Here is a 24,266-nt window from a genome sequence, read left to right on the forward strand (position 1 = left end):
TGTAACAGAGCCGAATTTTAATCGTGTACATGTCACATGGTTATCATATCTATAATTAGCACATTACACAGTTGTCATTCGCCAGTATTCCTGCTACACCATTACATATGGTACTTTCACACAGTAGCCATTTAGGCGTAAGAGTATTCTTTCTGTTCTTCCATTATCCAGTTGGACCACCGGATAGCGGAGACAGTTGATTGATCATTGTTGAGTTATTTATAGAACAGCAGACCGATGTGTCTTGCAGAGCAGAGCAGTTGTATGGAGTTGTATGTATGGAATCGATCGTATTTCGACCGTGGATCGATCTCCATCGCTGATGATTGTTGCGTGGACGTAGCTATTCTGTAACAACACAAAGATGGTCAATGAGGGCCCTGAGTTTTGAACTCACGATCGATCGCTTACTAAGCGAACGCGCAACCAATGTGGCTACGGAGACCCCCTTTGTTCACTTGAATGGTATGAATTTTTACATTTCTCGTCGTCGATTACTTCCTATGGGGGTACGTAAAGGAACGTTGGTTTGTTAATAAGCCACAAAATTAGGTGAAACTTAAAAAATAAATAACTCGGATTCTCAACAGCATCGAAGTGGTAATGTTAGAGTTGTGCATGAAGAATTTTGTTCATCGTTTAAAACGCGTTATCGAAAAAAAGTGTGGTCACATCGAAAATGTCCTAAAATAAGCTTTATTTTCGTTTTTTAACATAAAAATCTGTTCTCTTTTGAAGAAGTTTTATTAGTTTTGAGCCTGAGAAATTAAATACCTAGGCGAAAAAATCAACACTTTTGACACCTGCTCTTCTTTGCTTTTCATCGAGGTCAAAAAGTTACCGTGGTTTTGGCATATTCAATGAAAACTTCAGTGCCTATTATAAATTGAGAAATCCATGCTTGACGTATGTTGCGGAAATGGCTGCAATATATCAAGCTTTGGAAAAAATTGAATCCTTGTCGATTGATCACTATTTTATCTATTCAGATAGCCTCAGCTCAATAGAAGCTATCCGTTCGATAAAACCCATAAGAGCCTCATGTTTTTTTCTTATGAGAATAAGACATCTCTTGGGTAGACTAGTGGAAAAATCTTATAGGATTACATTAGCCTGGGTCCCAGCTCATTGCTCCATCACAGGTAACGAGAAAGCGGACTCGTTAGCTAAGCTCGGAGCCTTGGAAGGCTCCATTTTTGAGCGACAAATAACCTATCATGATTTTTTTTGTACTCCTCGTAGTTATGTACTCTCCAATTGTCAACACAATTGGAGTGATGATAATATGAGTCGCTGGTTACATACAATTATCCCTAAGGTATCGACAAACGTATGGTTCAAGGGATTGAATGTAGGTCGGGACTTCATTCGCGTGATGTCCCGCCTCATGTCTAACCATTACTTGTTGGATGCACATCTTTATCGTATTGGGATCGTTGATAGTAATATTTGCGTTTTGTGATGTTGGTTATCATGACATCGAGCATGTGGTCTGGTCTTGTATAAACTTTCATTCTGCCAGGGCTCATCTATCGGATTCACACAGGGCACTAGGAAGGCAATCTGACTTACCGGTTAGAGACATCTTAGCTAGTCACGACCTCAACTTTATGCTTCCTCTTTACCAATTTCTCAAAAGAAATGATATCTCAGTTTGATTCCTTCCCTCCTCATCAAACCAAGCTATCCCACTCGCTCCATCCTAATCCTGTCCAATTAATATAGTGTTAGATTTAGTTATTATTAAATTGTCTTAAGTATATAGAATATAAGATATATTTTAAGGTAAAATTTTACTCTGTAAACGTCAGATAATAAGCAATTGAGTCTAATTATTAAACGTTTTTTGGAAAAAAAAATGTAAGGGGTTGTATCTAGGACACGACCGCATATTTTCGACGTAGAACTACCCAATTATATTATGCAATCCGCTTGTATACCACTTCGAATATTATTCTAGAATACATCGAAATTGTTTTAAGAGATTATGTTCTTCTACAAATAAATTTGATGAACGTCCCTTTACGTTTTATATGATAGAACTACCAACTAGAACTACCAAAATATACGAACGAAAGAATTGTCAAACGATCATTGTATTTTATATTTCCCTCTGAAAATATTTCTCATTTCATGTTTACGTAGTTCTCGAACCGCGTAAATTCATTCACCTCTAGTATCTGAAATGACGATTATCCCAGGCTTCTCAGTTTAAAAGTACGTTTTATGGAAACATATTCCGGTCTGCATAAGCAAGTACAAAAGTACTCAAAACCAAAAAATACCCCCGACTTGCATGTATTTGCAAAGCGGATTCACTCAGGCACATTAATTTAGAAGTCCGTGTCAGGGAAACACAGCTCAGTGGGAACAAAAACACCCCCGACTTGCATGTATATTTGCAGAGTGGATTTCCACAGGTACATCGAGTTAGAAGCCTGTGTTGGGGAAACCGTAAATCGGGCCAATCAAAACTTGGCAGTTAGGACGTTTAAATAACGCTTGATATTTTACAGTTATTCAATTGTTCATCTTATGAAAAATAATATTTTATTAATAGTGATAGACACGTAGAAATATTTCCTATCAATTGATGCAAACATCTTTCCGATCTGTAAAGAAATGTACACAAATCGGCAGAACAAATGTATGGGGAAAGGGAAGTTCTTCCAGTTTTCATGAATTTAAACCGTTTAGAGATTAGCGAATTGTAATGTATAGCATATCAATCAAGCATATCATCATAAAGAATTTCCGATTCGATTGGTATGCAAATCGTGAGAATTCGTTCACAGTGAAAATAGTTATTAACGTTAACTTTATTTCATAAAAACGTGAACTGTTTTCTGATTTGGCACCCTTCCTGAAAGACGTAGTTCTACGTCAAAAAAGTTGCCGAAACTGGCGAAACCTTTGCGACGTGTATGGAGGAGGTCTACAGCACAGAAATGGTTTGCAAAGTTCAAAAATGGCCACTTTGACGTCGATGACACGCCCCTTCTGAATTCGATGGAGAACGTCTCACATCACTTTTGAAGAAGAACGGTTGCCAAACCAGTCGTGAATTGGCGGGAAAAATGAACTGCGGCGAATATATAATTGATTAACTTGCTGATATAATTATTGTTTTTTTTTTTTTTATCCAAAATATATATTTTTATTAAGGCTCATATGGCGTCAACCTGACGGGGCCGGGAGTTCAATATTTCGACAATGTTTGCCTTATAACTATGTTAGTAATATGTAACCGATTACTCGCGGTTGGCTCGAGGTTAGTATTACAAGTGTTTTCGTAATTGTGATGTTGCTGTCTCCAATGCTCTGTACCTGTGCCCGACACGGGATACTTCCTATTGGGATGCAGCTGACCATTAATCAGCAACGCCCCCAAGTCTGTACCCCATATCTAGCGTGGTGCGACTTCTCGAGGAATCCAGGATAGAATGGTCACTAGCCGGCGCAAACATCAGCTCGTGTAGAGTTGTCATGAGCGGTACAACCTTTGGCTCTTGTTGAATGATCAGTGGACTGCACAACCTTTGGCCCGTGTATCTGTAAAGAGTGTGTGTATGTATTGCCGCGACTAAGTAAAAGTTTATAGATCGGATAGGAGGGATATGAAACAGGGACACAACGAAGGAAACATCATTAAACGTTGACATCGGCGTTTCTGAGGAACAGGTATAGATGAAGTAGAAGATCAGGATCACGGCTACCTAAGATATCCCGGACGGGGATATCCGATTGTCTGCCTTTTGCTCTCAGTGCTCTAGAGAGCTGAGAGCGAGCAGCATGGAACCGGATACACGACCAGACAACATGCTCGATGTCGTGGTAGCCATCGCCACAATCACAAAGATTGTTTGCTGCGAGCCCAATGCGATAGAGATGCGCGTTTAGGTTGTAGTGATTGGACATAAGCCGAGATATCACGCGAATGAAATCACGACCTACATTCAATCCCTTAAACCAAGCTTTCGTCGAAACCTTAGGAATAATCGTGTGTAACCAGCGACCGAACTCATCTTCACTCCACATGCGCTGCCAACTAACGAGTGTGTCCTGGCGAGGAATGTGAAAAAATTCATTATAGGCAATTTGCCTTTCAAAAAGTGTGCCTTCTGAAGCGCCCACCTTAGCTAGCGAGTCCGCTTTCTCATTCCCCGGAATCGAGCAATGAGAGGGAACCCATGCTAAGGTAATCTTGAATAATTTTTCGACCAAAACACTCAATAGATGTCTTATTCTTGTTAGGAAATAAGATGAGCGTTTATCAACTTTCATTGAACGAATTGCCTCTATTGAGCTAAGACTGTCTGAACAAATAAAATAATGGTCGATGGGCAGTGTTTCAATGATCCCTAGTGCGTAGTATATCGCACCCAGTTCAGCGACATACACGGAACAAGGATCTTTGAGTTTGAAAGAGGCACTGGAATTTTCATTGAAGATGCCGAAGCCAGTGGACCCGTTTATGAATGAACCGTCAGTAAAGAACATTTTATCAGATCTAACTTTCCCATATTCTGCCGAAAATATCGGCGGAATAGAATCGGAGCGTAGATGATCTGGGATTCCATGGTTTTTTTGTCGCATGGACAGATCAAAATTGACAGAGGAATTGCAAAAGTATGGGAAGCAAACTTGGTTGGAGATGCCCGGTGAAGGGTGCACTTCATGGGTAAGGAAATCATGGTACAAAGACATAAAACTTGACTGAGGAGTCAGTTGGAGTAGATTTTCGAAGTTATCAATCACCAATGGATTCATGATCTTGCAACGGATGAGAAATCTGTAGGATAATTCTGTGAACCGAAGAGTAAGCGGGGGTACTCCTGCCAAAACTTCGAGACTCATCGTATGTGTCGAATGCAAACACCCCATAGCTATACGCAAGCAACGATATTGTATTCTCTCCAGCTTGAGAATATGAATTCTGGCAGCTGATCGGAAGCAAAAACTGCCATATTCTAACACTGATAATATCGTTGTTTTGTACAACTGAATGAGGTCTCCTGGATGGGCGCCCCACCATGTTCCGGTTATTGTTTGGAGAAAATTGATTCTTTGCTGGCATTTCTGTTTCAAATACGCAATGTGTATTCCCCAGGTACATTTAGAGTCAAAATATACTCCAAGGTATTTGAAAAACATCGAGTGCTTGATCGTTTTGCCGGATAGGTGAAGCTGGAATTGGGCGGGTTCGTGCTTCCTAGAAAAAACGACCATTTCGGTTTTCTCCGTAGAAAATTCGATACCCAGCTTGAGAGCCCACGTGAACAGGTTGTTCAGGGTATCTTGCAAGGATTTTTGCAGAACGGCGGGATTAGTACCGGTGATGGAAATAACTCCATCGTCTGCAAGTTGTCTCAGCGTGCAATCTCTAGTTAGACAATCATCTATATCATTGACGTAAAAACTGTACAAGAGGGGGCTTAGGCAGGAGCCTTGTGGCAGGTCCATAAAACTGTATCGAGAAGATTTCAAGCTGCCATGATTGAAAAACATGTGCTTTTCTGAGAGTAAATTGTACAGGAAATTATTCAGAATTGGCGAAAGTCCACGATTATGAAGTTTCTCTGAGAGAATTTCCATGGAAACTGAATCAAATGCCCCTTTGATATCGAGAAAAACGGAAGCCATTTGTTCTTTACGAGCAAATGCGATTTGGATTTCAGAAGATAGCAGCGCGAGACAATCGTTCGTCCCTTTACCTCGGCGGAAGCCAAACTGCGTATTTGACAGCAAATTGTTCGTTTCAACCCACTTGTCCAAACGAAGTAGAATCATTTTCTCTAACAATTTACGAATACAGGATAACATTGCAATCGGCCTATACGAGTTGTGATCGCAAGCCGGCTTGTTGGGTTTTCGTATGGCTATCACTCTCACTTGTCTCCAGTCATGCGGGACAATATTCAGCTCCAGAAACTTGTTGAACAAGTTCAGCAAACGCTGTTTCGCCAAGTCGGGAAGATTCTTCAACAAGTTGAATTTAATCTTGTCCGACCCAGGAGCTGAATTGTTACATGAGAGGAGGGCAATTGAGAATTCTACCATCGAAAAATTCTCATAATCGCATTGGAGCGGAATGTCGCGTACGACGTTTTGTGCAGGAACGGAATCGGGACAAACCTTTCTTGCAAATTTGAAAATCCAACGGTCAGAGTATTCCTCACTTTCATTTGTATGGTTCCAGCCACGCATTCTCCTAGCCGTATTCCAAAGAGTGCTCATAGCTGTCTCCCTTGACAAACCATTGACGAATTTCCGCCAATATCCACGCTTTTTTGCTTTAATCAGACCTTTTAGTTTGGCTTCTAGAGCTTGGTACTTTCGAAACCATTCCACTAATCCAGTTTTCCTGAATTTTTTGAAAGCGGATGATTTTTCAAGGTAGACCTTTGAACACTCCTTGTCCCACCAAAATGATGGAGGACGACGTCGGAAAGTGGTAGCAGGAACACGTTTCTTTTGAGCTTGAAGTGCGCTTTCGTAAATCAAACTCGATATAAAGTTATACTCTTCGAGTGGAGGAAGTTCATGCATTGAAACAAGTGCTTCAGATATTGTTTCTGCAAATTTTCTCCAGTCAATATTTTTCGTGAGGTCATACGCAATATCGACTGACTCACGAGAACCTGATTCATTGGCGATCGTTAAAATTATTGGCAGGTGATCACTACCGTGGGGATCTTGGATTACCTTCCACGTGCAATCCAGGGATAACGAAGAAGAGCAAAGTGATATGTCTAGCATACTTGCCCGTGCAGTAGGGTTGGCTATCCTAGTTGCTTCCCCTGTATTTAAAACTGTCATGTTGAAGTTGTCGCACAGATCATAAATCAACGTGGCACGGCTGTCATCGTAGTGTGACCCCCATGCTGTTCCATGGGAGTTGAGGTCACCTAAGATTAGCCGCGGCTCCGGCAATGCCTCGATGATATCAAAAAACTGATGGCGGCCGACCATGGTTCTTGGAGGAATATATATCGAGGCAATGCAGAAGTCTTTGCCTTTGATTTGTGTCTGGCAAGCGACAACTTCAATGCCTGTCATCGATGGGAGAGTGACTCTATAGAAGGAGTGACATTTTTTGATCCCCAATAGTACGCCACCAAACGAGTCATTTCGATCGAGGCGAATAATGTTGAAATCGTGGAAATTCAGCTCGTCGGCTGAAGAAAGCCATGTTTCACAGAGGGAAAATACATCACAGTTAGAACTATGAACTAAAAATTTAAATTGATCTAGTTTAGGGATGATGCTTCTGCAATTCCACTGTATTACAGTGGTCAAATCCTTGACCTCTTGCACTGAATCAGGCATCGAGGGAAATGAACGCTGCCAAAAAACCACATTTTTCTTTCAAAAATGTTCTCACAATCGGAAGCAAACATAATACTATGCTTTTAAGAGGGTCATTTATATTTAAAGCATTTAAAATGTTGTCCACCAGGTCAGAAAGTGCAAGCAAACCAGATTGTGGCTGTTGCCTCGACCGCGAAAATGGAACAGACGTGTTCGTTGTTGTTCCGGGAAGTGCTGAGGACCCCTGGTTGGTAGCATGACCACGTAAACCGGGAGGTACATGCTTCGGCCTATTCTCAGCACGTTCAGTTCGAGGCTTCATTCCAACTTGGGAAGTTTCGGTATTCTTTCTGGGGAGTGATGGAAAAGAAGTAATTTTTCTTTTCCTGACGGCACCCTGCGATGTACCGGAACTTCCTGCATTGGGAGCGTCAGCAACAGGCTCGTCGTTCTGCAGAATGGAGTAGGGATTGTCCTGATTCGTTGGTACGGAATTCTTAAGCATTTCTGCATAAGTCCGCTTGGAACGTTCCTTTAAGGAACGCTTGATTTTCTCCCCTCGTTGTTTGTACACCGGGCATTGGATAAGATCATGAGGGGTCCCGCCGCAATGAAGACACTTGTGCTCTTTCGCGCAAGGATTCTCATCATGGCTGTCTCCACAATCTGCGCAACGTTTTTTATTGCAACAATAGGCGGCCGTGTGACCGAGTTGCATACATTTGTTGCATTTCATTACCCGGGGTACAAACAACCGAACAGGTAAACGAAGTGCACCTATTGCAACGTAGTTTGGAAGGGCGGAACCCTCAAAAGTCACACGAAAAGAGTTTGTCCGATTGAGAACCCTTTTGTCATTTTTGTCATTTTGTGACACAGATTTCAGTCGATCGCATGCAAGAATCTTCACAGTTTTTAGTGAAGAGTTCTTGAAGCGACCGACACCATCGATAATCTCTTTTCGAGTCAAACCCTTTTCGGTTATTACGCCGTCTATTTCGACGTTGCAACAGGGCACGTATACGCGATACTCAATCGCAAAGAGGTCGCAGTGCGTGATTTCGTTCGCTTGGGTCCTGCTTGAGACGACAACTCGTAGTTTGTCTGGCCCCATCCGTGTAATCTCGGTAACTGCAGAAAACTTCTGAGTAAGTTCCTTCGAGATACGAATGACATTGAGAGGTTTAGATTTTCGTCTAAAGTATACAATGAATGGGCCTTTGGAGCTTTCATGGTATTCTTTTGGACGAAAATCCTGTTTTTCGTCAATGTCCTCATCTTCGGAACTTCCAACTTCATATACAGAAGTTTCTTCCTCAACTTCTGCTTCATCTTCCTGCTCTTCAGGAGGAGGATCGGTATCGGAAATATTCAATGGCGTCGATGGGGGATCCTTCCCGCCCTCAGCCATATAAAAAAAATCGGTCAACACTCGATCAACACTCGCAAGCGCAACCGATGAAAAAGCACACTATTATTCGATGTGAAAAAAACACCTTTGTTGGATCGATTAATAACTTGTCCGATCTGCTTGCGAGTTGTCGAACCAATGATTATTGTTTTTTGTTTAAATAAAAACTACGATACGAACTTATTCCTCAATCCAATACATTGCTCATGTTTCACTTCCCAGACAGACTAGATTTGCACTATGATTGTAATGGAATATGTTTAGTTCAACATTTACCGGTTTTACGATAAAATAGTTTATATATACCTCCTATATAATCATAGTTAATTAAAATGAAATGTTGTTCATTGATACTTTATAAATAAAATAAAATAAATTATCAGGAATTAATACAAAGTGTATATTTAGATATTTTCATTGCACATTCATAAGTAAAAACAAAGGCTTCAACTCATTTTTATGTTTTGTTCCCTTTCAGGTGAGCTCTAACGTTCCAATGTCGATGATAAGTTGACTGTAAGTACTCAACGTGATCTCAAAACATTACTTAAATAACGAAATAATGATGAACCTCTTCTGTCAATTAGACAACTCAAGTAAACAGTAGGCAATAGCCCTGAATTAATATAATATCTGTCTGCACTATGTCCACCCTATTAATGCAATCTTATAGGGTGATTATAATGCTCAAATGCGAGATATGGGGCTATCAAAATGCTACAGGTACTGATTCGAATGAGCGTTACTTGCGCTTATATAGGGTAGAAACCATAGAAATGTCAAATTGTTTTACTTCTGTTTATTTAGAAATAAAACAAGCCATCAATCCACTCGATGTTCAAAAGAAAATATAAAAAATATATTAGGTAGGGGAAAAAGAAATCCGATGTGGGTCAAATATGCACCGTTTTGTTGTAAAGTTGTTGCCATTTTAAGGTAACTTCATAATGCCTCTATCATAGAAGTCTTGGCCCTTATTGGCGAAAAGCTCTAGTAATCGATTTTTTGCAGTGCGAGAAAAAGGTGATAATCGCTTAATGTCAAGTCCGGACTATATGATAGATGCATTCAAACTTCCCAGCCAAGCTCCCGGAGTTATGGCGAGTCACTACAAACATGTGTGGTGGAACGCAGCGCCTCTTCTGTTGGCTAATTGTGGCCGTTTCTGGTCAATCGCTGGCTTCAAATGGTCCAGTTGTTGACAGTAGAGATCTGAATTTAGTGCTCGGCCATATGGCAGTAGAACCTTCCTGGCCGATAGTCCTGATTTAACCACCGTTTGAACTACTTCACCACGCTTTGACTATGATTGTTGCGCACAATTCTGTCGTATGTGATACATTTCTTATCCCCAGTCACCAACGATTTAAGAAAAAGGTCGATTTCATTCCGTTTGGCCAATGATTTGCAGATGGAAATTCGATTCATGATGTTTTTTTTGTGTTAATTGGTGTGGCATCCAAACATCGAGCTTCTTTTTGAATCCAGTTTAGCGCAAATGGTTTAAAACTGTTCAATGGTCCATCTTTAGCTCCTAGGTGATGCCGGTCAAGTCCGATTATTTCTGCGATGTTATCATTCAAAATAATAAATTTCTTTTTCCCCAACCTAATACATCTCCCATGTGTTTGAGTTTTCTATCAATCTTACACAATTTCAATTCCTTCAGATACTAAACTACTATCAGTTCTCGTGTTGAGTCCATGCCTGCAGAAGCACAAGAACAATATTCTAAAACAAATTACAACTGAGAAATACCAAATGAATACACTTTGTAAACTAAAGTTTGTTAAACTCAATCTATCTATATATAAAAAAAAAAAGGATTTCTGTTTGTCTGTCTGTCTGTCTGATTCTTATGGACTCGGAAACTACTGAACCGATAAACATGAAAATTGGTATGTAGGGGTTTTTGGTGCCGGGGGAGGTTTTCGTGATAGTTTGAGACCCACCTACCCCCCCCCCTCTCTAAGGGAGGGCTGCCATACAAATGAAACACAAATTTCCGCATGACTCGAGAATTAATCTAGCAAATGAAACCAAATTTGACATGTGAAGGTTTTAGGGTGCAATAAATGTTTATGTGGTGGTTAGACACTCCACTCCCTCTCTAAGGGGGGTTTGCCATACAAATGAAACACAAATCTCTGCATTACTCGAGAATAACCAAGCAAATGGAACCAAATTAGGCATATGGAGGTTTCAGGGTGCAATAAATGTTTATATGGTGATTACACTCTCCACCCCCTCTCTAAGGGGGGGCTGCCATACAAATGAAACTCAAATTTCTGCATTACTCGAGAATTAATCAAGCAAATTGAACCAAATTTTGCATGTGAAGGTTTTAAGGTGCAATAAATGATTCTATGGTGGTTAGACACTCCTCGCCCCTCTCTTAGGTGAGGCTGCCATACACATGAAACACAAATTTCTGCATAACTCGAGAATTAATCAAGCAAATGAAACCATATTTGGCATGCGGAGGTTTTAGGGTGCCATAAATGTTTTTACGGTGGTTAGACACTCCACCTCCCTCTCTAAGGGGGAGCTGCCATAGAAAATTAAACGGGGTCGATTAGAAGATCAATCAATGAACAGTTCTGCGATTGGACCCATAAACTTGGTAATAGTATGAAAACGTGATTGTTTGAAAGTATTGATTTTTTTTTTATCCAAAATATATATTTTTATTAAGGCTCATATGGCGTCAACCTGACGGGGCCGGGAGTTCAATATTTCGACAATGTTTGCCTTATAACTATGTTAGTAATATGTAACCGATTACTCGCGGTTGGCTCGTGGTTAGTATTACAAGTGTTTTCGTAATTGTGATGTTGCTGTCTTCAATGCTCTGTACCTGTGCCCGACACGGGATACTACCTATTGGGATGCAGCTGACCATTAATCAGCAACGCCCCCCTAGTCTGTACCTCATATCTAGCGTGGTGCGACTTCTCGAGGAATCCAGGATAGAATGGTCACTAGCCGGCGCAAACATCAGCTCGTGTAGAGTTGTCATGAGCGGTACAACCTTTGGCTCTTGTTGAATGATCAGTGGACTGCACAACCTTTGGCCCGTGTATCTATAAAGAGTGTGTGTATGTATTGCCGCGACCAAGTAAAAGTTTATAGATCGGATAGGAGGGATATGAAACAGGGACACAACGAAGGACACATCATTAAACGTTGACATCGGCGTTTCTGAGGAACAGGTATAGATGAAGCAGAAGATCAGGATCACGGCTACCTAAGATATCCCGGACGGGATATATGATTGTCTGCCTTTTGCTCTCAGTGCTCTAGAGAGCTGAGAGCGAGCAGTATGGAACCGGATACACGACCAGACAACATGCTCGATGTCGTGGTAGCCATCGCCACAATCATAAAGATTGTTTGCTGCCCAATTCGATAAAGATGCGCGTTTAGGTTGTAGTGATTGGACATAAGCCGAGATATCACGCGAATGAAATCACGACCTACATTCAATCCCTTAAAGCACGCTTTCGTCGAAACCTTAGGGATAATCGTGTGTAACCAACGACCGAACTCATCTTCACTCCACATGCGCTGCCAACTAACGAGTGTGTCCTGACGAGGAATGTGAAAAAATTCATTATAAGCAATTTGCCTTTCAAAAAGTGTGCCTTCTAGCGAGTCCGCTTTCTCATTCCCCGGAATCGAGCAATGAGAGGGAACCCATGCTAAGGTAATCTTGAATAATTTTTCAACCAAAACACTCAATAGATGTCTTATTCTTGTTAGGAAATAAGATGAACGTTTATCAACTTTCATTGAGCGGATTGCCTCTATTGAGCTGAGACTGTCTGAAAAAATAAAATAATGGTCGATGGGCAATGTTTCAATGATCCCTAAAGCGTAGTATATCGCACCCAGTTCAGCGACATACACGGAACAAGGATCATTGAGTTTGAAAAAGGCACTGGAATTTTCATTGAAGATGCCCCGTTTATGCATGAACCGTCAGTAAAGAACATTTTATCAGATCTAACTTTCCCATATTCTGCCGAAAATATCTCCGAAATATAATCGGAGCGTAGATGATCTGGGATTCCATGGATCGTTTGTCGCATGGATAGATCAAAATTTACAGAGGAATTGCAAAAGTATGGGAAGCAAACTTGGTTGGAGATGCCCGGTGAAGGGTGCACTTCATGGGTAAGGTACTCATGGTATAAAGACATAAAACTTGACTGAGGAGTCAGTTAGAGTAGATTTTCGAAGTTATCAATCACCAATGGATTCATGATCTTGCAACGGATGAGAAATCTGTAGGATAATTCTGTGAACCGAAGAGTAAGCGGGGGTACTCCTGCCAAAACTTCGAGACTCTTCGTATGTGTCGAATGCAAACACCCCATTGCTATACGCAAGCAACGATATTGTATTCTCTCCAGCTTGAGAATATGAATCCTAGCAGCTGATCGGAAGCAAAAACTGCCATATTCTAACACTGACAATATCGTTGTTTTGTACAACTGAATGAGGTCTCCTGGATGGGCGCCCTACCATGTTCCGGTTATTGTTTGGAGAAAATTGATTCTTTGCTGGCATTTCTGTTTCAAATACGCAATGTGTATTCCCCAGGTACATTTAGAGTCAAAATATACTCCAAGGTATTTGAAAAACATCGAGTGCCTGATCGCTTTGCCGGATAGGTGAAGCAGGAATTGAGCGGGTTCGTGCTTCCTAGAAAAAACGACCATTTCGGTTTTCTCCGTAGAAAATTCGATACCCAGCTTGAGAGCCCACGTGAACAGGTTGTTCAGGGTATCTTGCAAGGATTTTTGCAGAACGGCGGGATTAGTACCCGTGATGGAAATAACTCCATCGTCTGCAAGTTGTCTCAGCGTGCAATCTCTAGTTAGACAATCATCTATATCATTGACGTAAAAACTGTACAAGAGGGGGCTTAGGCAGGAGCCTTGTGGCAGGCCCATAAAACTGTATCGAGAAGATTTCAAGCTGCCATGATTGAAAAACATGTGCTTTTCTGAGAGTAAATTGTACAGGAAATTATTCAGAATTGGCGAAAGTCCACGATTATGAAGTTTCTCTGAGAGAATTTTCATGGAAACGGAATCAAATGCCCCTTTGATAGTGAGAAAAACGGAAGCCATTTGTTCTTTGCGAGCAAATGCGATTTGGATTTCAGAAGATAGCAGCGCGAGACAATCGTTCGTCCCTTTACCTCGGCGGAAGCCAAACTGCGTATTTGACAGCAAATTGTTCGTTTCAACTCACTTGTCCAAACGAAGTAGAATCATTTTCTCTAACAATTTACGAATACAGGATAACATTGCAATGGGCCTATACGAATTGTGATCGCAAGCCGGCTTGTTGGGTTTCCGTATGGCTATCACTCTCACTTGTCTCCAGTCATGCGGGACACTATTCAGCTCCAGAAACTTGTTGAACAAGTTCAGCCAACGCTGTTTTGCCAAGTCGGGAAGATTCTTCAATAAGTTGAATTTAATCTTGTCCGACCCCGGAGCTGAATTGTTACATGAGAGAAGTGCAATTGAGAATTCTACCATCGAAAAATCCTCATAATCGCCTTGGAGCGGAATGTCGCGTACGACGTTTTGTGCAGGAACGGAATCGGGACAAACATTTCTTGCAAATTTGAAAATCCAACGGTCAGAGTATTCCTCACTTTCATTTGTATGGTTCCAGCCACGCATTCTCCTAGCCGTATTCCAAAGAGTGCTCATAGCGGTCTCCCTTGACAAACCATTGGCGAACTTCCGCCAATATCCACGCTTTTTTGCTTTAATCAGACCTTTTAGTTTGGCTTCTAGAGCTTGGTATTTTCGAAACCATTCCACTAATCCAGTTTTCCTGAATTTTTTGAAAGCGGATGATTTTTCAAGGTAGACCTTTGAACACTCCTTGTCCCACCAAAGTGATAGAGGACGACGTCGGAAAGTGGTAGCAGGAACACGTTTCTTTTGAGCTTGAAGTGCGCTTTCGTAAATCAAACTCGATATAAAGTTATACTCTTCGAGTGGAGGAAGTTCATGCATTGAAACAAGTGCTTCAGATATTTTTTTTTTTAATTCGTTTATTTTTACAGGCTCAGTTACTTAAGTTTAAAGGAGCCGAATTCTTAAATATATTTTTAAAACTATATATATATAGAAACAATTTTCTTACATCTATGGTTAGTAAGGTGGAAAACCGATTACTCGCGGTGTACTCGAGTTTAGAAGGGTGACATATTTTTAGGAGAAGGATGGGATATAAGGAAATTGTAACAATGTTGATGAGCACTCAATTCTTAAATCTATGCGTATATCTATAGTTTATTTACATTTCAACATATTCTACTATTTATAGCAAGGGGACGAATTACCCGCAAAGGAAGGAAAGGAGGGTATAAGGATGTAGGGACAATCACACACGAAGATCTATAGCTTTAAGGAAAACATATATATGGGACATGTAATCAAGGTCTAACCGAGCCAACACATCTCTCACCGGCACATTGGGCTGTCTTCCTCGGGCCCGAAGGGAGTTTTTTAAATTCGATCTGGCGACCAGATACACCTCGCACGACCAAACAATGTGCTCGATGTCGTGATAACCTTGGCCACAAACGCAGAGATTGCTGCTGGCAAGATTGAAACGGAAGAGTAGTGTATCTAACGAACAGTGGTTGGACATGAGTCGGGAGAAGGTGCGAATAAAGTCCCGACTCAAGTCTAGACTTTTGAACCACGGTTTGAGGCTAACCTTAGGGATAATCGAGTGAAACCACCGGCCCAATTCATCTTCATTCCACTTGCGTTGCCAGTTAGCGATGGTATTTTTGCGGACTAAAGAATAAAATTCATTGAAGGCGATTTGACGCTGATAAATATCGCCTTCAATTGCACCTACCTTTGCTAATGAGTCAGCCCTCTCATTACCCGGAATTGAGCAATGTGAAGGGACCCAGATAAAGGTAATGACATAACAGCGTCTGGATAAAGCACTCAAAATTTCTCGTATTCTCTCAAGGAAGTACGGCGAGTGCTTTTCCGGCCTCACTGAACGGATAGCTTCGACAGAGCTAAGACTATCCGTTACAATGTAATAGTGTTCAACAGGTCGTGAGGCGACGCTGTCCAGCGCCCAATGAATTGCTGCCAATTCAGCAATATACACTGAGCAAGGATTCTGAAGACTGTGTGAGGTGCTAAAAAATTCGTTGAACACTCCAAATCCTGTGGACTCGTTTATAGTGGACCCATCAGTAAAGTACATATTATCACAATTGATACCCCCATACTTTTCATCGAAGATCGTTGGAGCGATCCTCGATCGTTGGTAATCTGAATATTCATGGATATCTTGCTTCATGGACAGATCAAAATGCACAGAGGAATTGATGTAGTCAGGGAAACAAACACGGTTGAGAATATACGAAGAAGGATCAACCTGCATGGAGATGAATTCATGATATGAACTCATGAATCCGGTGTGAAAATTTAGCTCGATCAGCTGCTCAAAATTTCCGATCACCAATGGGTTCATGACCTTACACCGGATGAAGAACCGAAGAGATAATAATTTGAAGCGATCTTTTAGTGGGAGTAGGCCTGCCAAAACCTCGAGACTCATGGTATGCGTTGAGGGCATACATCCCAACGCAATACGGAGACAAAGATACTGAATTCGCTCGAGTTTAATGAGGTGTGTTTTGGCAGCTGATTGAAAACAGAAACTGCCATACTCCATCACTGAGAGAATAGTTGTTCGATACAACATTATAAGATCTTCTGGGTGGGCTCCCCACCAGGTGCCGGTAATTGTACGGAGAAAGTTTATTCTTTGTTGGCATTTTTTACTCAGATACCTAATATGGGCCCCCCAAGTACATTTGGAGTCGAACCAGACCCCAAGATACTTGAATGACATAGCATGAGTGATCGGTTTACCCAAAAGTTGAAGCTTTGGTTTTGCTGGTCTATGCTTCCTAGAAAAAACCATCATCTCTGTTTTCTCCGTGGAGAATTCGATCCCTAGCCCAATGGCCCAGGTTGAAAAATTGTTCAAAGTATCTTGTAAGGGTCCTTGCAGGTCGGATTCGTTTGATCCGACGACAGACACCACTCCATCATCTGCAAGTTGTCTTAGGCTGCAATTTTGTGTAAGGCAATTGTCGATGTCGCTTACATAGAAGTTGTACAAAAGGGGGCTTAAACATGAGCCCTGGGGGAGGCCCATGTAAGAGACCCGACATACTGCCGAATCTCCGTGAGAAAAGTTCAAATGTTTCTCACAAAGCAAGTTATATAACATATTATTCAATAGAGGCGGCAGACCCCGAGAGTGTAATTTGTCCGACAAAACCTCTATTGAAACAGAATCGAAGGCCCCCTTTATGTCCAAGAATACTGAAGCCATTTGTTTTTTTTCGGCGTAAGCCATTTGAATTTCTGAAGAAAGCAACGCAAGACAATCATTCGTCCCCTTGCCCCTGCGGAACCCATATTGTGTATCTGAGAGTAGGCCATTCGTTTCAACCCATCGATCAAGGCGAAACAAGATCATTTTCTCCAACAATTTCCGTATACAAGACAGCATTGCTATTGGGTGGTACGAATTGAAGTCGGACGCGTGTTTTCCGGGTTTTTGAATAGCTATAACTCGTACTTGTCTCCAATCATCTGGAACAATATTATTCTCCAGAAACCGATTGAATAAATTCAACAAGCGATGTTTCGCCACATCAGGGAGGTTTTTCAGCAAGTTGAACTTAATTCTATCCGATCCCGGAGCAGAATTGTTACATGAGAGCAGAGCAAGAGAGAATTCTACCATCGAAAACTCGGAATCAAGATCGCACCTATCTTGTGGTATATCTCGAACAATTTTTTGCACAGGAGCGGAATCAGGACAAACCTTCCGTGCAAAATTAAAAATCCATCGATGTGAATATTCTTCGCTTTCATTCGTTGAAGAGCGATTTCTCATGTTTCGAGCCACTTTCCATAATTTTTTCATTGACGTTTCTCGTGACAAACCTCCCACGAAATTTCGCCAATAAGCACGTTTTTTCCCTTTGATTAAGTTTTTAAATTGATCTTCAAGGGCTAAATACGTTTGAAAATTTTCAGGGGTTCCACGTTTCCGAAAAGCTTTAAATGCATTCGATTTTTCTACATAAAGCTTGGAACATTGGCTATCCCACCATAGATTGGGACGCCTTCGGGAAATGGTGGAACCTGGGATGGGTTTCGTTTGAGCGCGAACCGCGCTGTCATAGATCAAACGAGAAAGGAAGTTATACTCCTCCAATGGAGGTAAACCATCTCTGGAATTGATGGCTAGAGCAATCGCGTCCGCATATTTTTTCCAGTCAATGTGTCTTGTGAGGTCATATGCCATGTTTATAGATTCAGAAGAATTCGACCCAATGGTGATGGAAACTTTGATTGGCAAGTGATCACTACCGTTGGGGTCCTGGATTACATTCCACTTGCAATCTAACGATAGTGAATTCGAGCAAAGCGAGAGGTCAAGAGCACTTGGGTTAGCAGGAGGTTTAGGTACACGTGTTGTTTCCCCAGTATTCAAAACGGTCATATTGAAGCTGTTACAAAGGTCATATATCAACAATGAACGATTGTCGTCGTACTGTTCCCCCCAGGCAGTTCCGTGAGAGTTGAAGTCTCCCAAGATCAATCGTGGCTCAGGAAGGAGTGAGCACATGTCATCAAGTTGTTTGCGGCTAACCGCAGCTCTCGGAGGCCAATACAAGCTGACAATACAGAGGTCTTTGCCTCTGATGTTTGCATGACAAGCAACAGCTTCGATCCCTCCAATAGGTGGAAGGTCAATTCTAAAAAATGAGTGGCACTTATTGATCTCCATAAGCACCCCTCCGTATCTATCATCACGGTCCAAGCGTATAATATTAAAATCGTGGAAAGAGATATCATCTCGCGAAGAAAGCCAAGTTTCGGACAGAGCAAAAACATCACAATTGTAGTTATGAATTAAAATTTTGAATGTATCCAATTTAGGGATAAGACTACGACAATTCCACTGTAAAACAGTGATATCTCCGACCTCTCTATTTGAATTAGACATCAAGAGAGATAATCATTGCAAGGAGGGGCCATGTTTGCATCAATTGTTGCAAAATTGTCTTTAATACTGGAAGCATTGAGATGACAAGGGTTCTGATGGAGTCGGAAACATTAAAACACTTGAAGATTTGGTCCAAAAGGTCAGACAACTTTATAAATCCCGATTGGGAAGTTGAACTGGACGGAAAAATAGGGACAGTTGGGGTTTTTGATGTCCCCTCGAGTGCTGGTCCATTCGAAGGTGAATTATTCCCACGGAAACCAGGAGGAACCTGATTTTGCTTATCCGCTGCACTCGATTTTTTAGGCATGCTAACAGGGTGTATCACCGGAGGGGCTTGTCCTTGAACTTTGGGAGTGGTCACATTTTTGCGCCGGGGATTCCCTTGGAAAATGAACGGTGTGCCCCCGTTAGCTGTGTCCGCTTCTATTTCGTCAACGGGCAACGTGGCGAAGACATTTTGTGTGTTGATTGGTTGTTGTTGTTGGGCCAGTGGAGAAGCGCCCTTTAAAATATCCGCAAAAGTGCGTTTCGAGCGTTCCTTCAAAGAGCGCTTCTGTTTCTCCCAGCGACTCTTGTAATTTTCACAAACTGAGAGCTCGTGTGGGGATCCCCCGCAATATGGACATTTATGCTCAGTCGCACTGCAGGATTTCCCCTCATGTTGCTCTCCGCAAGTGGCACAGCGCTCCTTGTTGGCACAATAATCCGAAGTGTGACCAACTGACTTGCATTTGTTGCAAGTCATGGGCTTTGGCACGAAGAGTCGCACAGGTAGTCTCAATTTGTCCACCATAACGTAGTCAGGGAGGGCGGCACCAGCAAAGGTGACTCGAAACGAGTCGGACGGCGTAAATTTAGTTTGGTCCCCATCATGGGAAAGTTTCCCGAGTTGGCGACAGTCCAAGATTTTCACTTCCATTGAGGGGAGCTTCTTGAACTTGCCTTTTCCTTCTGCTTTTATTTGTTCGCTCGTCAGACCCGTTTCAGTTATCACCCCCTCAATTTCTACGTTATGGGAGGGTATAAATGTTCGATATTCGAGAGTGAAATGTTGATCAGCAACAATCTCGTTTGCGTGTTTCCGTTCATTCACGACAACTCGCAATTTGTTCGGTCTAACCCTGCGAATTTCAGATACAGAAGTGTATCTGGCCAGATCTTTCATGATCTGAATCACGTTAAGGTTTTTTCCTTTCGGTTTTGGCCGGAGGAAAACAACCCAAGGGCCAGTTCCAGGTGCATATTCTGGATAAACTCTGACACGTGGAGCGGTGACAACAGAGGGGGAAGACGAGGACGAGGACGAGGACGAGGACGAGGATGAGGATGAGGACGAGGACGAGGATTGGGTTGGATCGTAAGCATCAGAAGGGGGAAACGAAATCGATGATGGGAGAGGGGGAGTGGAAGTAACAGTGGGTCGAGAAGGGAGGCTTGCAATTTTCTTAGAGGGGGGCTTGGTAGGATGAGCGGATTCGTCCCCAGAAGAATTATCTTCCTTATGAGGGACTCGTTTATGTTTTTTCCCAGATCTTGTATGAGATTCATTATCGGAGATCTCCATCTCTGGAGATCCTCCACTATTCTCCATTTTACAAAAATTTCTGTCTTATTTCTAAATTATTTTTGATTTTAACAATAATCTTAATATATAAGTTGTTCCAATAATGCGCTCTACTGCCCTAATCAGGGAGAGACAGAGGCTACGCGCTACGGAGACAACACAATAGCGCAAGAATAGCTTACGCAGCCACGTGATGATGAATCCCGTTTGCGACAGTCACGCGATGGCGATCCCGTTATGCCGAATCAGTTCAACAGCCGCAATCCGGCTCGCTGCAAGAGCGCTGCTTCCTTTGTTCCTTCGTTTCACTTCACAAAAGGTCAGGTCGAAAGCGGACAGCAATGACCTTCACTCGTACACGATTCACTCGTACCAATAGCACAATAGCAAAAGTGGCAACGCACAATACCGACACTGAACTTTACTCGTCAAGAGTTGGATAGCGAATGCTTCAGATATTGTTTCTGCAAATTTTCTCCAGTCAATATTTTTCGTGAGGTCATACGCAATATCGACTGACTCACGAGAACCTGATTCATTGGCGATCGTTAAAATTATTGGCAGGTGATCACTACCGTGGGGATCTTGGATTACCTTCCACGTGCAATCCAGGGATAATGAAGAAGAGCAAAGTGATATGTCTAGCATACTTGCCCGTGCAGGAGGGTTGGCTATCCTAGTTGCTTCCCCTGTATTTAAAACTGTCTGTTTAAAACAGGCTCGTCGTTCGGCAGAATGGAGTAGGGATTGTCCTGAGTCGTTGGAACGGAACTCTTAAGCATTTCTGCATAAGTCCGCTTGGAACGTTCCTTTAAGGAACGCTTGATTTTTTCCCCTCGTTGTTTGTACACCGGGCATTGAATAATATCATGAGGAGTCCCGCCGCAATGAAGACACTTGTGCTCTTTCGCGTAAGGATTCTCATCATGGCTCTCTCCACAATCTGCGCAACGTTTTTTATTGCAACAATAGGCGGCCGTGTGACCGAGTTGCATACATTTGTTACATTTCATTAACCGGGGTACAAACAACCGAACAGGTAAACGAAGTGCACCTATTGCAACGTAGTTTGGAAGGGCGGAACCCTCAAAAGTCACACGAAAAAAGGTTTGTCCGATTGAGAACCCTTTTGTCATTTTTTTGTGACACAGATTTCAGTCGATCGCATGCAAGAATCTTCACAGTTTTTAGTGAAGAGTTCTTGAAGCGACCGACACCATCGATAATCTCTTTTCGAGTCAAACCCTTTTCGGTTATTACGCCGTCTATTTCGACGTTGCAACAGGGCACGTATACGCGATACTCAATCGCAAAGAGGTCGCAGTGCGTGATTTCGTTCGCTTGGGTCCTGCTTGAGACGACAACTCGTAGTTTGTCTGGCCCCATCCGTGTAATCTCGGTAACTGCAGAAAACTTCTGAGTAAGTTCCTTCGAGATACGAATGACATTGAGAGGTTTAGATTTTCGTCTAAAGTATACAATGAATGGGCCTTTGGAGCCTCTAGGGTATTCTTTTGGACGAAAATCCTGTTTTTCTTCAATGTTCTCATCTTCGGAACTTCCAACTTCATATACAGAAGTTTCTTCCTCAATTTCTGCTTCATCTTCCAGCTCTTCAGGAGGAGGATCGGTATCGGAAATATTCAATGGCGTCGATGGGGGATCCTTCCCGCCCTCAGCCATATCAAAAAAATCGGTCAACTGTTCGATATGAACAGAATATAATGATAATCAAAATAAATAAATAAGTAAAAAAAAAATTTTTTACAAGGTTATGATGCGAATATTAAATTCAATTTATGTTATGTTAATAAAATGATAAAATGAAAAAAAATTCCAATAAAAGTTCAACGGTATATAAGAAATAATGATCACCCCTAATGCCAACGTTTGCCGATTTGGTTAACACAAAGTTGAACAATGGTGTAAATCGTGCACAGAAGGTAGAAGAAATTATAGGGAAACAAAAGAAAAATAGATTTCTACTTGCCGCGGCTGTGTGGCGTGTGTGATGAATGTGTCTGATTTGGATTCTCAGCGCGCACCACTTTAAACTTCACTCCACTCGCAAGCGCAACCGGTGAAAAAGAACACTTTTTTTCGATGTGAAAAAAACACCTTTGTTGGATCGATTAAAAACTTGTCCGATCTGCTTGCGAGTTGTGGCAGCAAAATAAAGTATTGATAACAAAAAAGAAATTTTGGGCGGAACGAAGTATGCCGGACCAGCTAGTCTATATATATATATATATATATATATATATATATATATATATATATATATATATATATATATATATATATATATATATATATATATATATATATATATATATATATATATATATATATATATATATATATATATATATATATATGTCTGTCTGTCTGATTCTTATGGACTCGGAAACTACTGAACCGATCAACATGAAAACTGGTTAGATGGTTAGATTCTCCACCCTCCTCTCTAAGGGAGGCACTGTCATACAAATGAAACACAAATTTCTGCATTACTCCAGAACTAATCAAGCAAATGAAACGAAATTTGACATGTGGAGATTTTAGGGTGCGATAAATGATTCTATGGTGGTTAGACTCTCCACCCCCCTCTCTAAGGGGGGGCTCACAGTGGTCCCTCAGAAATTCTAGGTGGCATTAAATAGAAAAATAACTGGAGAAGCCTTGAAATATGGTGTATGGGAGTTTTCGAAGGTACTGAATCTATTCTTAAGTCATTTGATTAGCAAGGGCTGGGAGGGGGTAAAATTTTGAATTTTCAACGTGTGGGGTGTCTAAATATATGTTTTCAAACTTCCTGAAAACGTTTTCAATATTATTTTTACTCAAAACCCAAAAGAGAGTGCAGGGGGAGGGGATTAAATTAAAAAAAAACGAAAAACACGTGTGGGATATCAAAATATTTTGGATTTTTTTTCGCAAAGTGGTCGAAAGTAGCCAGAAGTCATAAAGGGAAATTGTAGAAGGAACCCTAAGAAAGACATTTTGTTATAAAAAACTTTGGAGGTATTCGGAGAATTTTTTGTAGGTCTACTTTTGTATAAATTTAATGTAGAAAATTTACTTACTTTCATGCTATACAAATGAAACATACATATGCATAATTCAAGAACTCATCAAGCAAACTGAACCAAATTTGGCATGTGGAGGTTTTAGGGGGCAAGAAACATTTCTAAAGTGGTTCACACTCCTCTCACCTTTCTAAGGGGGGTGGGGAATGTTTCTATGGTGGTATAAAACCCCTCCCTCCTCTGGAATGGGGAGGGGTTCCCATAAAAATATTACACATACTTCAACCAAAAATATTCCAAACAAACATGACAATTCAAAATTTTCGGAAAACTCTGAAGGAAAAAGGGAAAAATCGGAAAATTTAATTCCCATATGTTCTACAATTACATAGTGACAAGTGCTGTTAGTCCATTTGATGTTTGCGCTAGTGAAATTGATCTTTATTCGAAACTGGAAATGGATTTTAATGTGATGAAGCGCACTCCTATATCTTCTTCTATCTGTACCAATAAAAAAAGTATCGCCGAATGTGCGTGATAAGAGCAGATCTCGAGGAAGGAATTGTCCGATTTAGGAATGTCTTTATTCTATCATATTTTCAGTATCAAACATTTATTCCATGTAACGGAGAAACATGTTATTTGCAAGTGGTTGAAAAATCTTGAACGAGAATTGTGTCTGAAAATAATCTGTTATTATAATGATGAGTTTTGTTAGAAATACTAGGAATTTAATAGTAAAAGGTAAATTCAACGGGATAGATTAGAAGATCAATCAATGAACAGTTCTGTGATTGCACCGATGAACTTGCTCATAGTAAGAAAACGTGAATGTTTGAAGGTATTGATA

The 24,266-nt window shown here is 41.3% G+C and overlaps 1 protein-coding gene across 5 annotated transcripts in view; it reads left to right on the forward strand.

Moving 5' to 3' along the window:
• LOC129764698 (sodium- and chloride-dependent neutral and basic amino acid transporter B(0+)) overlaps window positions 1-24,266 on the forward strand; it is a 294,398-nt gene that overhangs the window by 203,524 nt on the left and 66,608 nt on the right. The window lies entirely within an intron of this gene.

The sequence above is a fragment of the Toxorhynchites rutilus genome, chromosome 2, assembly GCF_029784135.1.
Source record: "Toxorhynchites rutilus septentrionalis strain SRP chromosome 2, ASM2978413v1, whole genome shotgun sequence".
NCBI classification, from domain to species: Eukaryota; Metazoa; Arthropoda; class Insecta; order Diptera; family Culicidae; genus Toxorhynchites; species Toxorhynchites rutilus.